Consider the following 17,700-nt stretch of genomic DNA (forward strand, 5'->3'; position numbering starts at 1 on the left):
TTAGTTCATTGAGAAAAATGCACAAGGACAAAAACCTATACATTTAAAAACTCTTCTAAATATGTATGGATTTTATTAATCACAACAGCATGTGCCTATCTTTAAAAATAACACCTCCTATCAATGTGAGACATAGGATCTATCCAGATTATAGACGGGAAGACTGGCCACCCCGTACAACACACAGGCTGGGAAGAGCTGCTCCGTATTGCCGAGGAGCACCTGACAAACCTCTAAGGCCTGATTCTGTCCTGAGCACTCGCCCTGTTCATATGAGCCCCCTGCTGGGTCACTTGCATGCCCTTCCTTCAGCCCTGCTAGCCGCCCAGACAATGGTAGAGATGGGCCTCTGCCGGGTAACTCTCTTGGCGCCTCCCTCCCCGACCAGATTCCAGCAGGATGAATGGTCAAAGCAGGGGCCCTGGCAGTGATTCCTGGGAGCCTGGGGTGGTCAGCAAAGCTGACAGGGGATGTCTGGGGCCCTGGTGGGTTTCTGGAAGCAGAGAGGAGGAGGAGACCTCCTGACACTCCTTTGAAGCAAGGATCACCACGGAGGCCTCCTCCAACTAGGGGAGGGTGGGGTGGACCAGTGTCCCCTCAACCTGCATGTCTAACTTAGTGGGTGGGGGAGGCTGAGGGACTGCAGACTGAGCAGAGACGGCAGCGCCCACATCTCTAGGACCAACACTTTGCCCTAAGCGACCTAGTTTCTCTAAACTTTCATTCATAGTCTAGCCCATACACCAACAGTGTTTTCTCCTTCTCCGGGTCAATCCTAAAATCTGTTTAACGCTGAGCACCGGCTCTGGCCCTGTCTTTCACTCTCGATTTAACCCTCACAACCACTTGATGCGGCAGGAAGTTGAGGCTGAGGGAGATTAAGTAACGTGTTCAAAGCCCCTCAGTAGCAGAAGGGGTATTTGACACCCAGGCGTTCCTGGTCGCCCACCAGCAGTGAGGCAGGAGAAGAGGACGGAACGTCGCAGCCACAGAAGGAACAACGTGCTCGTGCGCTGACCGGTTCAGGGTTATTCCAGGTCCTTCCCGGCATTTTAGCACCACAGGGACAATCTACTCCTAGAGCTGGTGGTCGTGACTACTGAGGTTTTAAGGGACATTCCCTTATAAGCCTCTGTTTGGCTCACAAGCACCCTGGTTCACTCTAAGTGTTGAACACATCCACCTCAAATCCGTATGTTGAAGCCCTGACCCTAGCACCTCAGAATGGGACTGTATGTTAGGCAGGGCCTTTGAAGAGCTGATTAAGGCAAAATGAAGCCGTTGGCGTAGGTCCTAACCCAATCTGACTGGTATCCTTATAAGAAAAGGAGCTCAGGACACAGAGATGCCAGGAACGCCTGTACACAGGCAGGACACATGAAAGGCCGGCCACCTGCAACCCAAGAAGAGAGGCATCAGGGGACTCCAACCCTGCTGGCACCTGGATCTTGGGCTTCCAGTCTCCAGAACTGGGAGGAGAAAACTTTCTGCTGTTTAAGCCCCCCAGCCTGTGGTACCTTGTATGGCAGACTGAGCAGACTGATATACCTGTCACACCTTAGAGATTCCTGAAAAAGGAGAGGCGGACACTGGGGCTCGTGTGCAGGTGGTTTATTTTGGGAAGTGACCGTAGCGGACAGCGGCGGGGGTCTGAGATGAGTGAAACAGGGAAAGTCAATCCCAGCGCAGGTTATCAGCTGATCAGGGTGCCACTCAAATCCACTGGGGGTCTCTGAGGGGCTGAGCAGACGCACGTCAAACTGTGAGAGGAGCACCTCCCCCCAGCAGCTCTCCTTCCCACGGCCCGGTGCTGCTCCACGCCCTCCTCCCGCCTCCTCCTCAAGGCCCAAGTGGCTGAGTCAGAGACGCCCTGGGCGGGAGCTGTCAGCTCACACCTGTGCCTGGCTGGAGGCTGCTGGAGTTAAAATTAAGAGCCCAGAGGATTTCTGGGGTGGAGCACAGATGTGTTCCATACAATCCAAGGCCCAAGACCAAGGACACTGCCGCCTTCTGGCAGTAGCGTCAGGGGCAGCGCAAAGCTTTCAGAGAGGACCTGACGGACCCCAGGGACAGGCGGGGGTGGGAGAGGAGCAGCTTGGCCTCCAGGAGAACTTCTGCAGCCTCTAGAGGCAGAGGGCTTAACGCATCCTGGTCTTTAAAATACTCAGGGAAAGAAATTCCCCTGACTTTCCCACCACGAGCATTTCAGGGGCTAAAATCCTCCCAGCTGGGAACTATACGACAGGAGTGCTTCCTGCAAGACTAACAGTGGAAGTAAACATGTTTGCCCTTGCTGCAGCTCTTTTTAGTCGCCAGCATCCCCTGATGTTATTCTTCTCTCTAGGAGGACCGATAGGGCAAATTACCTCTCAGCCCTTTCTTCTTTAGGCTTTAAAACTTCGGTACAATGAATGGATACTGCCATCCTGGGTGCAGAGGGCTTTCACCTGGAGGATGACATTTAGCTGTCACAGTGATAAGGGCACTAGAGGCAACTTAGTCCAATCCCCTCATTTCACAGAGCGGGCAACGGAAGGAGTGAACTGACTTGTCCAGGAGCCCAGCTGGTTAGGGACACAGCCTGGATCACGGCCATTATTTCAAAGCAACTTTTCATTTGTATCATAAAAATTGCTACAACACTGCACTGTCCAAATGCCTCCTTCAACATCCACTGTCACCTTCACTATGGAAATCGTCTCTCCTCTTTGGCACAAAAGGTTAAGGACTGAATGCAAGGGCGCACACTGTCACAATAACTGTGCAAGGCCTTCCACCCAGGGCTCCCCTAACAGATGCAAATTTCCACTCCAGGCCCTTTGTGCTGGCCTGCGCACTCCCCTCCCCACAATCTGGGGCTACCGCCTCATTGCATATCATTTGCATAGATTTGCATAATAGGCTCTGGAGGCTCTAATTCCAAATATATAGGAGAGACTATAACTAAAATCTAACTTGACGTGTTTTAAATGTGGAACCGGTTTTTAATGCATGCCTGAATAAGGACAAGTGTAGGGGGTGGAAACCCGCAGATTGATGGGTGCCCCGATATCACAGGGAGGCCTCCCCCTACCTAGAATTCCAATGCATACATGATCCCAGGACCCAAGGGAAGGAAAAGCCTTCCTCCTTCTGTTTATTTGGTTGGCTGCCCACAGTCCATATTGGGCATGATATTTGCATCTGGCAAAGGCAAGGAGGGAATTGGTGAAGAGAGAAATGGCTAATCTGTACCGAGTGCTTCCTGCATGCCACATGCCGCTCCAAGGCTGAGCCTGTCCTGACACATTTAATCCTCATAACAACCTGATGAGGCAGGTACTATCATTAGCTCCCCACTGCAACTGAGGAAAAGCAGCACAGAGAGGCACAGGAAGCTGCCTCCTTCCACACAGCCAGGAACGGGGAGCTGAGATTTGAACCTGGCAGCCTGGCCCCGGAGTCCACACTCTCAACCGCGTTCACTCATCACTCTGCTCTGCACATTCAAAAGCAGTGGTCCACTATCTTTTGGGAATTGATTTTCTATTACTGCTCTTTTGACTTTTCTTTCCTCTTACCTGTTTTCTTCTACCTCCTTTTCAGGGCTCTATATTAACGTTTATGTTCTTTTAACAAGTTAATCAATTAACTTTATTTTGCAAGTAACTAGGGGGAACTTGTAGTAGGACAATACAAAAGCTGGACATCCTTGCTTTAATTCTCTCCTTTTTTCCAATCCTGGCATTTCATGCACACCATTGTTTAACTAATTAAATTAATTGTATAACTTTTATCTTAAAATTGCTTACACACATGCACATTTATTACATGTATACGTTTTCCCTTGCACATATAAATAGAATCCTATCTCATTTTCCTTGTGATTTAAAATATCTGCTAAGTAGAGCTTCCCTCCCAGTTAAGTTAGGTTTCCACTGCCAGATATTCTTCCATTGCCTCTAAATCCTGTGACAGAACCACAGGAGTCTGAGAAGTCTTCTAAGCCATCCCCCATCACTAAGCAAGATGTCAGCATGGCCATCCCAGATGCTTGGTGTGGTGATTTAAAACTGGGTCTGCAAGTTCTCCAAAACTGCTCCCACCAAGAGGTGGAATCTGAACCTAGCTGGGCCTTTGTGACCTCCTTGATGAACAGAATGGGGAAGAAGTGACACCACGTGGTTTCTGAGGCCAGGGAAGAAAAGGTCATTCAGCCTCTGCAGGTTTCTCTTGGGGGCCTTCAGGCCCATGTAAAAAGTCCAGCCACCTCGACGCCAGCATGTGGAGAGACCGTGTGAAGAGCAACAGAAAGGCGTGAGGAGCCCCAGCTGTTTCAGCCCCAGCCAGGCATTGGACATGAGAGAGGTGGAGCCCAGGAGATGAGCCTGGTCCAGCCACTACTGGACCTCGACCACACAGACCCCAAGACAGAGTCACCTATCTGAGCCCAGTCAACCCGGACATTCATGAACAAAATAAACAATTGTTACTGCCTTACTCCACGTTTGGGTGGGGTTTGTTTTGCAGCAATAAGTAATCGGAATACTTGGGAATTTAGCTTCTGCATCCGATGCTTCAATGACAAAAAGAAAGAGAACCCATGCACATCAAGTCTGACCATCAGGGAGTCTTTTCTACGTGGGCAATAACATACCATCTTGCCAGGAAACAGGCTCTTTTCATTTCAAGATTATTGTCTTTTAATCGGAAGGGGCGCTAGGGTTCTCTGGTATCTAATTCGCTTTACAATGAGAAGGCTGAGCCCCAACAAAGTGGAATCCTTGCCCTGGGCCACACACTGCCCGGTCAGCCCCACTATGATGCACCAACCCACAGGGTCCTTTTTATATCACTGGGGTCCCCGTATTCTGGTGCTCCACCCTCCGTACTTCAGTGATCCCTTTTGTTTTAAAGATCAAAAACCTCCTCATTCCTAAGAGCATGGTTTCCCTCACTCAGAGATAAATATGCATCATTGACTTTAGGGTGAGCTGGGTGACTGCTCTGAAGAGGTACTCATGCCTGTGACCTCGGGCTTCTTTATGAAAGGGAGATTTTTTTCACAAAGAAAAAAAGGAGTTTGGGGTACATATCTTTGCTACTACCCTCTTTCCAAGCAGCCACATTCCAAATGTTCTCTCCCATCAAGTCCTGCTGGGGACATGCCTCAGGTCACAGGGCTAAAGCACAGAGGGTTCTGCTTAGTTCTTAGAGATACCTGAGGCCATCACCTGGTGGGTTCCAGAAATGTCTGGAGATCACTGGTTTCACAGTTGGGCTGATGAGGTCCATGACTCCACTGGGAATTATTACTCAGAGCACAATCTCTAGAACACATGCGAGCTAGAAAACCACGCGAGATGGGCCTGGGTGCCCCAGACACACCTATGAACTCACCTCGTGTCGCAACTCTGGGAGGCTGACAGATCACAGCTTCCTAACAAAAACATGTGCACGCATGTGTGAGTTCGTGCGCGTGCGCACTCACACACACACGCACACAGAGACAAGCACTGTACAGTTCCTCTCCTGGGAACAGGAACTAGGGAAGAATGACAAATGTGAGTCCTCCCATCATCTCCATGCTAACACACAGTTAAGTCATTCATCTAAGGTCAGAGCGGCCACCATGTAGCAGTACCAGGATTTAAACCCAGGTTTCTCTGACCCTGGCTGCTCCAGAACCTAGGTACTGAGAAAGTTTCGATCCAGGAAAATGTCCTACGTGAGCTGGAGAACGCTTTATGAAGACAGGCAATGATAGAACAATAGTAACGGCTGTGATGACCACAATTAAAAAACAAAAATTTCCTCCAAAGCGGAAACACTTGGTAACCACACCACCTTTTATCCTCAGCCTTTGCTTCTCTGCCTTAGTCATTCAGTTCCATTTGGGACAAGCATTTTCCAACTAGAACTCCTCCTGGGCCTTGAAGCCATTGTTAGGAGCCCCTCCTTCTGTGCCTGTAACCACTAAGCCTACCCTTGTTCTAGCCCCCATCTCTCTATATGTCTAAATATCTGTTTCCCTGTCTGAACTCTAAGCTGCCAGAGGGCAAAGACTGTGTCTGGATCAATGATATTTCCCCATATCTAGTCCAGCACCTTAGCCACAACAAATCTTTGCTGAAGAATAAGAAACCCTCCTAAATATCCAAAATATAAGAACTCATACAACTCAATTAGCAACACCCCCCAAATAATCCGATTAAAAAATTGGTAGAGGGTCTGAATAGATATTTTTCCAAAGAAGACATCCAGACGGCCAACAGGTACATGAAAAGGTGCTCAATATCACTAATCACCAGAGAAATGCAAATCAAAACCACAATGAGATATCACCTCACACCCATTAGAATGACTATTATCAAAAAGATAAGAGATAAGTGTTAGTGAGGATGTGGAGAAAAGGAAACTCTTGTGCACTGTTGGCGGGAATGTAAGTTGGTACAGCCAATATGGAAAACAGGATGGAGGTTTCTCAGAAAATTAAAAATAGAACTAATATATTATTTAGCAATTCCACTTCTGAGCACATTTCTGAAGGAAACAAAAATCCCTATCTTGAAGAGATATTTGCATCCCCATGTTCACTGCAGCATAATTTACAATAGCCAAGCCATGGAAACAAGCTAAGTTTCTACTGATGGATAAATGGATAAAGAAAATGTGGTATTACACACACACACACACACACACACACACACACACACACAGAAAAATATTACTCAGCCACAAAAAAGAAGGAAATGCTCCCATTTGCAACAACATGGATGGACCTTGAGGGAATTAATGATAACTGAAATAAGACAGACAGAGAAAGACAAATACCATATGATCTCATTGATATGTGGAATCTAAAATAAAAATCAAACTCACAGAAACAGAGAACACATTGGTGGTTACCAGAGGTGGGCCATAGAGGGTGGGGGAAATGCAGGAAGGTGGTCAAAATGTACAAACTTCCAGTTACAATAAATAAGTTCTGGGCATAAGGCACAGCATGGTGCCTACAGTTCACAATACTTATTGTATATTTGAAAGTTGTTGAAAGTAGATCTTAAAAGTTTTAATCACACAAAAAATGTATACCTATGTGAGGTGACTGATGTTAACTAAACTTATTGTGGTGATCATTTCACAATATACATACATATCAAATCATTATGATGTAATACAATGTTATATGTCAATTATATCTAAATAAAACTGGAAAAAAACCCTCTTCTAAATCAATCACTAGCCAGCTTGTATTTCCAAAAATAACCACTGTAACACACCCCAACCAGCTTACTCTTTTTCTAAATGCGACTTCAGCACTCCTACTGAAAGATTAGGTCTGTGTTCCATCCCCTGGAATCTGGGCGGGTTTGTGACTATGGCTGAAGTGATGCTACATGACTTCTGAGGCCAGGTCATAAAAGATGGTACAGCTTCTTCCTAGTCCTTACTCTTGGGTGTTACTCTCAGAAGTCAGCCGCGATGCTGTGAGGAAGTCTGAGTAGTCCACCAAGGGGCCCATGTGGAAAGGAGCTGAGGCCCCAGGCCTTCAGTCCCAGCTGAACTTCCAGATGAAGCCAACAGCGACCTGCTAGCCAGGGGAGTGAGCCTTCTTCAGCCCCACTCGAGCTACCTGGGTGGAGCAGAGACAAGTGATCCCTGCCTGAACTAAAGATTTATGAGCAAAATGAATGATTACTGTTGTTTTTTAAGTTTTGAGGTGGTTTGTTAGGCAGTAATAGTAACTTGAATATCATCTTTGTAGAAGTGAAATTAAAGTTCTTTCAGTGACCATTCTGGATTTAAGCATCAGGGTTTTTAAGTGCTGGAGCTCAACAGGCGTATCTTGACCTGGGTTCCCTTACTGTCCTCTCCTCCCCAGACTCAAGGAAAGGGAAACATCTCACTTCTGGGCTCTTTCTACAGCATCATGATTTCTCTGATCTACAGCTACAAGTTCCCCTAAAGAAAGGAATGAATAAATGCATACTAGCAGTGGCATGAAGCTCCTGGCACGCATGTACTTTGTGGGCTGGGGGCACAGATGGAATAAAGGTGGAGACTAGTATAAGGTGACCACATATTGAAGACATGAGTTCAATATGAATATGTATGTGGTATATGGTGCCTACATATTGAAGACATGACCATTTCCTTCAAGGGGCTGCCATTCTAGAAGGGAAGAAAATCAGCTGTGACAGGGGAAGAAACCTACACACCAAAGATGTTCTCTCAAAGACTTTCTCCAAACAACAAAAATCAGAATTAGACGGATGAAAAGGTCAGCTCAGCTTCTAATAAAATAACAGGATCATTTATATTCAGGTAACATCTCGCTGACATAATGCGAAAGAACACAAATGCACCAGTCCAGACTGCTTTGTACTCTCCCAAACTAAACGGAAAAGACTCATAAAAATGTTCCCTGCTTTACAGGAGAGAACCTGACAGACATTACCTCAGCCAGGTGATCAAGTCATGGTGACAGTATGCACCCTGGATATAAAGATAGCACATTACCTCTGTAGCTTTCCTTCCCCAAACCTATATCCCCAGTCTAACCATAAGAAAAACATCTGAAAAATCCCAATTGAGGGACATTCCACAAAATAGCTGACTAGTACTCCTCATCAAGGTCATCAAAAATAAGGAAAGTCTGAGAAACTCACAGCCAAAAGTGCCTAAGGAGACATGACAACTAAACATAATGTGGAATCCTGGCTGAGGTCCTGGAACAGAAAAAGGACATTGGGGAAAAATGAAGGAAATGTGAATAAAGTATGGACTTCAGTTAATAATAATGTATCAATACTAGCTCATTAATTGTGACAGTGGACACTAGTAATGTAAGATGCTGATTACAGAGGGAACTAGGTGCAGGCTATATAGGAGCTCTCTGCTTTACCTTTGCAATTTTCCTGTAAAAACTACTCTGAGATTAAAAAAAAGTTCCACGGAGGTCAGACAGCAGGGACAGTGTGAGGGTGGGTACTGGAAGGAGGTTTGTGGGCAACTTTCCCAGCACCCTGGTGTGAGATCACGTGCCCACAGACACATTTTTGGAGTCCACTTAGAGAGCGGGGAATGACTATTGCTGCATCTGTATATATTCCCCCTGGTTCTCACCATTTAAAGTGTTCTCATTCAGAATGTGGAGTTTGGAGGTGAAATCGTCAGGGAGACTGACAGCTTGAACACATAGGTTTTTAACCTGTTCAAATTCCAACAGAGGATTCAGTTTATGTTACATGCCACACATGTAATATAAACACTCTTGACCAAGGAAGCAGGCTGCATGAAAATCAAAGCTTATGTATCATTACCACGGGGCTACATTGCCCCACCGTCTAAACATGAAAGGTATGAGGTGTTGGATACAGACGGATACCCAACCTATCAAAGTTTCTGCCCATACCCCTTTCCTGCTGGGTGACCATGTATCCATCTCCAAAAACCCAACCTGACTGTCACCTTGCCTTGATGAGATCATAGTTCCTCAATTCGTCCAGTTGGAAGTGGTGGCTCCCTGCCCAGTGCTCCCAGGGTACTCTGCTCCCGTTCATATGTGGCCCTTCTCCCCACACAGCCCTTCAGCCAAGGGCGTGGTGGGAGGGCAGGGATGGACCTGGGGTCAGTGGGATTTAGGTCCATTCTGGCTCTGGAACTTCCTAGTGGTGGGACCTCAGGCAGATTAGTTCAGCTTTGTTCTCCTCGCTGTACGGAAGGAAGATAATGCCTAACTTCAGGGTGCTTTCAGGGGTGGGAACAGGACACGAAGAGGCACAGAGGCCCCACACATGGCCTGGATGCAACAGGTGGAAACTGTTGTTTTAGCTTCTGCTACATTTAGGTCAGTCCCCTGGGGCCGTGAGCTTCTTCAGCATCTGGAGCCCCAGAACTTAGTTCACTGTCTGACTCATACTAGAAGCACGACAATGTTTTCTGAAAAAGATGTGAGGATGAAAGAAGACTTAGAGAATTCCATGCATTTGAGGTATTTGCAGCTGAATGCTTGCCACAAAATTATAGATGTTTATTTCAAAGACAATATCAACAAAAGAATACAGTAAGCAACGTGAGTCCTGTGTGTGTGTGTGTGCGCGCATCTTGTTTTCACTTTGTTTGTTTTAATGATTAATATTAATAGGTTCAAATGAACACAAATCCCATAAGACAGGGAGGCAGGAGAAGGCTGAGGTGGATGAAACCAGCTTCCTGCAGATCCCTGCCACGACCCCTCTCACAACCACATCCGCCACTGCCAGTTCCATTCCTCATTACCTAAGCAAATTGGCCTTCATTGTCCTTCCAAAGTTCTAACGGGTTGTGTGAGAGCATTTGTCAGGATTTGGGTTTTACAGACAAGTCCCAGATTTGGCTTGCTAACTCAAGGCGTGTGCTCTCGGAAGGTTTGGATGAAACCAGAAAGGAAGCAGGACAAACAGGAGGACTTGTATTGGGCGGCCGCTGGCAGGGCAGCCCAAGGAGGGCCCGGTGTGCCCTAGACAGCCATGGTGCCTCTGAACCTGTGGCTCCTACAAACCCAATAAAATGACTCCCCCAGAGCCTTTAGCCCTACAGCCTGGGGTCCGGTCCAGTGGGCGCCTCAGCAACTATAATAGGATCTCTCGGACCCTGAGGAAGCCCTGGGGAGTCCCAGGACCTGCCTAAAGAGGTTGAGGTACCTGCCTGAGCACATGGGCATCTGCCTATCCTCAGCTCAGAATTCTCCAAAGCCAGGAGGAGAAGAAAAAGACAGAGTCCAGGCCTGATCACGCCTAAGAGTCACTCACCTAAAAAGGGCACTGGGGCTTTCGACCTGACATCCTCTTGGGCTTGCTGACAGTCTGAAGTGTCATCTCTCAGCACGTGCCCCTCCTCACAGAAGAGTTTGCGAGGAGAGAAGAGGACAGGAGGAGGGAGGAGGCTGGCAGGGAGGTAGCAGGGATGGTGGCAAGGTGCCTGGGGGGAGGGGCAGGCAGGCTGCGGCGACTGGGGAGGGGGTGACGTCAAGAAGAGTGCCTGCTCTCTCCGGCACTGGCTCCGCTGCTCCTGAGCCCATGGCTGCTCGGTATTCTGGCCCGGGTCCTGTCGGGCAGGCTGCAGGCCGGCTGGCACTGCTCTCCTCGGTTGCCAAAGGTTCACCACCTGTTCCAGTTTGCCTGGAACAAAACGGCTCAGGCATCACAGTTGTGCATCCTTGCGAAACTGTCTAATTTCCCATTTCAAGGCAGGATGCCCATACTCCAAGGTATAATTTAGGTTTGGGGCATGAGTTAGATTTCACAATTGAATTCTGAAAGTCAGCCCTCCAGGCTGTGCATGCTTGGGGATGAAAGCTTTCCTCCGACCTCATCCCTCCTTCTCCCCAATACCAATACTGATACTGTCACTAATTCTAAATCTCCATTTATTGAGCACATACTATGTGCCAGGCACTCTACTAAGAAATTTTTATATGTCATCTTACTCAAACTTCACAAAACCCTGTGAGATAAAAAAGAACAAATCTCAACCCATGTCCTATATAATTATAAGGGTACTTGCTACTCTCCCTCCACCTCTTTATTATTCTCTTTTGGACTATAAATTTGTGAATTTAGGTAACTGAATAGTTCAGTGTGGACTTGGAGGTAGTTTTTTGGAGGAAAAAATAATAAAATCATCTTGTCCATATCAAGCCAAGGAGATGAGAACACAGAACAAGTAGAGAACGGAAGGTGGGCTGTAATCCAGGACTATGTTGGATGGAGCAGATTTTATGGACAGCAGCTTGCAGGGAACCCACAAAAGCTGGAGGAACCCAGGAAGGCTTCCTGGAGGAAAACCGAGAGCCTCTTACTATCATTCCACCATTCATCCATTTCTTCATTCACATGTTCAGCAAACATCTACTGAGGGCTGAGTGTGGCTTTGTGTTTCTTGGGTAAACTGGCATCCTGGTCTCAGCCATGGAGATGGCTGTCATTACCCATTCCCCACCATGGGTAATAAAATGCATCTTGGCAGAGAAAATTCTGGCAAATTCTGAAAAGGTAAGTTTATCTACAGGTGGGAAACACTTTATAGGGTGCTAATGTTCAGAATAAGAACATATATTTATTAAGCATATTATATTTGTGAGTATTTCACGCCTGCAAACTAATTTAATACTCATTAAATTTTGCGAGGTGGGTCTCATTCTCTAAAACTGAGGTTCAGAGAGGTTAAAGGATTTATTCAAGGTCACACATTCAAGGGGGACCCATGATACACACGTAATATATCTGTTGTTCTCTACCTTCCTTCTCTTTTTCTATTTTCAGTGGACACTGCCAGCTGCAAAAGCCCTTGAGTGGTAACACTTGCTTACTTTTGCTCCCAGCGAGCTCACCACCTGATCAAAGGACTCCTAGCTTCAGCAGGCCTTGGAGAGGACAAGTGGGTGGTTATGCTGCGTCGGACTCTCAAAGGCTGTTCCACTCTGGTCCGGCTCCACTCCAGGCACACAGTTCAAACCCTGCCTCTGATCTGAACCCCAAAAAATAAGGTCAGGATCGAAAGTGAGGTACATCTCTCAAAGGCTCCGATCCTCAGGTCAATACTGTGGGTGGCGTGGGGACCGCCATCAAAGCCCCACTTGGGATGCTGTCTTTTGTAGACACCCTGCTTAGTAGGAGAAAGGAAGCTGCCCCTACCTCCTAGGCAGGGGGAGAAGGGGAGATGGTTTCTTGCCACTGAAATTTCCTTAGCTGTTCTCTCCCTCACTCCAGCCACTGCAGCCAACAAGCCAGGTACCCAAAGCACACAGGGAAATGCGGCCCCCAAACGTAGTCCAGATTTTAGAATCTAGAACATACAGTGTTTGAATACTACAGATCTAGGAACAGGACAGTTGGTAATAAAGGGTGTTTAAGTTCTATTCTTTACCTCTCTCCTCTTTCCTGGAGAGGTATGGAGAGAACACAGACACTGGAACCAAACAGAACTATGTGTAAACTCACTAACTGTATGGCCTTGCATCAGTTTCCCACACAAGCTGGCTATGTTGGGAATTTGTCCCATGATTTCCATTCACCATGGTGCTCTCCTGTTGGTTCTTTAGATCTTGCACTGAGCTGGCAGAGTGAACACTGTGGTGCACCACCCAGATTCCTCCTTCTGCCCCCAACAAGGAGGTCTTCATTCCATCTCTGCTAGGAGTGTTAGCAGCTGAGGATACACAGCCGAGTTTCTCTTTAGGAATTGCTCTCAGGTCAAGGTGACACCTCCTTCCTGGGAAACCTGCATCCAGTGACTTGTTCATGTGGGGTTAAAAGGACTGGTCCCCTTGCCTCAATTTGGGAGGACCACCCCAGCTTGGGAGTTCTCCTTGGGGTTGGCTGAGGCCTTTGGTGTGACTACATCGCAGCCCCACTTCTTTCCATGCCCTTACTCTCCTAACGGTGGTTTGTTTTTATTTTCCATTAATTAATTAATTAATTAATTTTTGGCTCCACTTGGGTCTTTGTTGCTGCACGCGGGTTTCCCACTGTGGTGGCTTCTCCCGTCACGGAGCACAGTTTCCAGGCGCGCGGGCCTCAGTAGTTGTGGCTCGCTGGCTTCAGTAGCTGTGGCTCGTGGGCTCCAGAGCACAGGCTCAGTAGTTGTGGCACACGGGCCCAGTTGCTCCGCGGCATGTGGGATCCTCCCGGACCAGGGATCGAACCCGTGTCCTCTGCATTGGCAAGTGGACTCCTAACCATTGTTCCACCAGGGAAGCCCTCCAAAAGATGTTGTATGCAAATCTGCAGCTCATAGTCTGTTTCCTGGGATCTAGGTCTGCAGTAAACAGTATCCAATCAATGCTGATGATGATTCTTCCTTTTTATCATCCCTTTCCTGTGCTTTACTCCACCACATTCTTTCCATTTCACGTGACACCCCTTTAGATTCACCGATTCTAAGTAGCCTCTCTCAGTGTACCCCTTCCTGGTTTCAGTCACCCTAATCGTGAATGCCACTATAAATGATAGTATGTAAGACCTTTATTCTCGTCATTATGTATTTTCTCACATCTTTCCATTAGCCTGGGAGCAATCTGAGAATAGACAATTTCAAATTTAATTTTAAAATATTCCCTCTCACCCACTTGCATACAGTGGTGGTTAGAGGCTACCTGATCCTACTGGCTGGATGTTTGACAAAACCTTCCTCTCTGCCTCATTTAATTCATTTAGCACACATTTACTGGGTGTCCTATCAGAGCTAAGCATGGTCTGTGTTATGGGGACGCACAAAGATAATGTTTCCTCCCTACACTGTGGGTAAGCAGGAGGGCCCTGTGGAAATGTAACTGACCCTGAAGCCAGACTACCAAGCTTCAGCCCCGCTGCCCCCATTTTCTAGCTCAGTGGCCGTGGGCAAGTTACTTAAGCTCACTGTGCCTTAGCTTCCTTACCTGTAAAATGAGATTAATAACACTGTCTACCTCCTAGGATTATTGTGAGGATTAAATGAGTTAATATATAAGGGTTTATAACCTTGTCTAGTACACAGTAAGCACGCTCTAAGTCTACACCGCCCAATATGGTAGCCACTGGCTACATGTGGCTACTGAGCACTCCACGTGTGGTTAGTTCAAGTTGAAATGTGCTGTAAGTGTAAAATACATACGTAATTTTGAAGACTTAGTACAAAAAATGTAGAATATCCCATTAATATTTATTTTGGTATTGATTACATGCTGAAATGATAATATTTTGGATATATTTGATTAAATAAAATACACTGTTAAAATTAATTTCATCATTTTTATTAACGTAGCTAGTATAAAATTTAAAATTGTATATGTAGGTCACATTTCTACTGGACAATAGTGATCTAAGTCTTTCCTGTAAAAATAACAATGAAAGCAGAATATAACAGGTACCACGATAGAGGCATAGGTGCCGCCAGAAGAGCTACTCTAAGTGTGGACCACCAGCAACATCAGCATCACCTGGGAACTTGCTAGAAATAGAGACTCTTGGGTCTCCATTCCAGACCTACTGAATCAGAAACTCAGGCAACAGCCTAGGCAATCTGGTTTTTTTTTTTTAAATAAAACCTCCAGGTGATTCCAATATCACCAAAGTTTTTGAAAGGTACTGCCCGAAGGAAGTGCAGAGGAATCAGTGGAGGAGACCATGTCGTCCACAGGATAGTAAGGGAGAAAAGGTAGGTGCAGAGGCCACCCAGAAAATGGTCCAGGAAGTTAGTAAATTTGAAATAAAAATAGTCAGGTGAGCTACAGCAATGCTTCATTCCGCTCTGCTTGGCTTCTTCAGATGCTGCTTTTTCTGGAAACAATGCCCTCTGGCCTGGCTGGGTTCCTCGTCCTCTGTACCTTTTTAACATAAAGTGAGCCAAGAACAAATGGAATCTGAGCTGTCTGCCAGCAGTGAAATTAATTTGCATTTGTAAAGCACAACCTCAAATGGTGGTTGTTATTCCCTGGGTTGTGGATGTGGAGCTGACTGCGTAGCCCAGGTTCAGAAACAGACCGCAAGAGAGAAGCAGCAGCTCCAGAGTCAGCCAGTAACAAGTGGGTCAGCTTCTACATACAGCCACTTCCCGAGAGCACCATAAGCCAGTGGAGGATTAGGGGTGGCTGCAGTGATCCTTTTCCATTAGGAAAATATTCTACGCTGACTTCATGATTTTGCACTTTGGATTTGTGGTCTTTATTTTCTCCCGGGCTCCTACCAAATGAATGCCTTTCAATTGATGAAGTCCAAATTCTGCTATTAGTCTTCAGTGGGGTTGTACAGAGGGTCGCCAGTCCAGAGATGTCCATGATTGTGGTGTGGGTAGGACCCACTGTGAATTAAAGGACTTGCCAAGCTCGTGCCGCATTTCTTTCCCTAGGAGAGTGGGACGGGAAAGCTGGGAAGAAGGGGCTCCATGGGGCAGCGTCACGTCACTGTGGAGGAGGCTGCAGGTATATAACAAACACATCTTTATATGGAAGCCTGTCTTTGCTCTCTGTCCCCCAGGTTTCATTTTATTTACAGCTTGTGTACTCACAGCCATCTCAAAATGATGATACCACCTTCACTCACTGTGAATTATGATGTAGAAGTTTTGGGCCAGCAGCTGGGTTTCCATTAAACAATTTCCTGGAAATAGCTTTGGTTCTGGGGCTCTCAACCACCATGGGAAGGGCAAGCACCAGAACACCAACAGTGACAGGTACATCAGGTTTACTGGCAGTAACCTATAATATTAACAGTAAAAGTGATAGCAGTAACAGTGCTGGTGGCGGTAGTAATGCTCAGATAGGTATTGTTTATTTGGTCTCACTATGTTCCAGGTACTAGGTTATGCATTTTACTACTGTGCTAGATTATATCTTCCAAACATGACTACACCAAAATATCTCACCCCACAGGTTCTTCCTACAATGTCATATTGACATTCATTTAGAGATAGCGTCTATGTTCCCTCCCCCTGCATCTGGGCAGACCTGTGACACTATGAGTTCTAAGTTCCACTATGAGCTCATGAAAGGTGACCTGTAATAAGTTTGGTCTGGTTTCCAGACCAGAACCCACAGCTGGCAAACAAAGAACTGGGGCAGGCAGAGTGTGTTCAATTGTCTCCATTTCTCCAGGGTTCCTGCACTATAGGACAGACACTTATCCTGTTTATAACCACCCTGGAGGGCTAACTTGACTCTATCTTCTCATTATCAAATACTCTTCCCTCTTTCACTGCTCCCTTTGGAGTGATTCAGGGAGACATTTGTTTCTTTCTGTTTAAAATTAACTTTATTAAAGTTGATTTATATGCAATAAAACCCACACATTGTAAGTGTACAGATGGATGAGTTTTGACAAGTGTACACCCTTGTTTAGCCACTACCATAATCAAGATATAGAACATTCCCATCTCTCTAGAACGTTCCCTCCTGTCCCTTTGCAGTCAGATCTCCCCTACACCCACTCCAGGCAACCAACGATCTGATTTCCATCACTATAGGTTTGTTTTATCTGTTCTAGATTTTCACATAAGTGAATTTAGATAGAATCTTTTGTGTCTGGCTTTCACTTGGTGTAACTTCTGTGAAATGTATCCACTTGCTGCCTGTCTCAGTGATTCTCTCCTTCTTCATTGCTGAGTAGTATTCCATCACATGGCTATGCCCCAATTCGTATCTTCATTCATCTGCTGATAAACATTTGGGTTGTTTCCAATTTAGGACGATCATAAATAAAGCTGCTATGAACACTTGTTTACAAGTCTTTGCATGGACCTGTTTTCATTTCTCTTGGGTAAATACCTAGGAGTAGAACTGCTGGGACATATGGTAAGTGTATATTTAACTTTGTTAAAAACTGCCAAACTGTTTTCCAAAGTGGTTTACCATTTTACATTTTTGTTTTAAAATTTAATTATGTTCATTGACAGACTGATTGTTTAGGTAATGAAGTACACTGGCATGATCCCAAAGTCAAAATGTGGATAATCAATACAGTGAAGAGTCTGCCTCCCAGTTCCAATGCACCTCAAGCTGAATGGTGTTACCAGTTCATGATGGATCTTTCAAGAGATGATTGAGACATTCACAAGCAAACACTTAACTACATTTTCCCTTTTCACTCTTTATACTGATGGGTGGGTAATGCATACACCTTGATTTCTCACTTAATAATATACCTTGGATACTGTTAGAGAGTCATTTTCCAGTTTCCTGAGGAACTCTATACCCATTAGGTG

At 46.1% G+C, this 17,700-nt stretch overlaps 1 protein-coding gene across 5 annotated transcripts in view; it reads right to left on the reverse strand.

Moving 5' to 3' along the window:
• Positions 1 to 17,700, reverse strand: part of TMEM108 (transmembrane protein 108) — a 362,221-nt gene that overhangs the window by 17,893 nt on the left and 326,628 nt on the right. The window lies entirely within an intron of this gene.

This window comes from Balaenoptera ricei, chromosome 4 (assembly GCF_028023285.1).
Source record: "Balaenoptera ricei isolate mBalRic1 chromosome 4, mBalRic1.hap2, whole genome shotgun sequence".
Classification (NCBI taxonomy): Eukaryota; Metazoa; Chordata; class Mammalia; order Artiodactyla; family Balaenopteridae; genus Balaenoptera; species Balaenoptera ricei.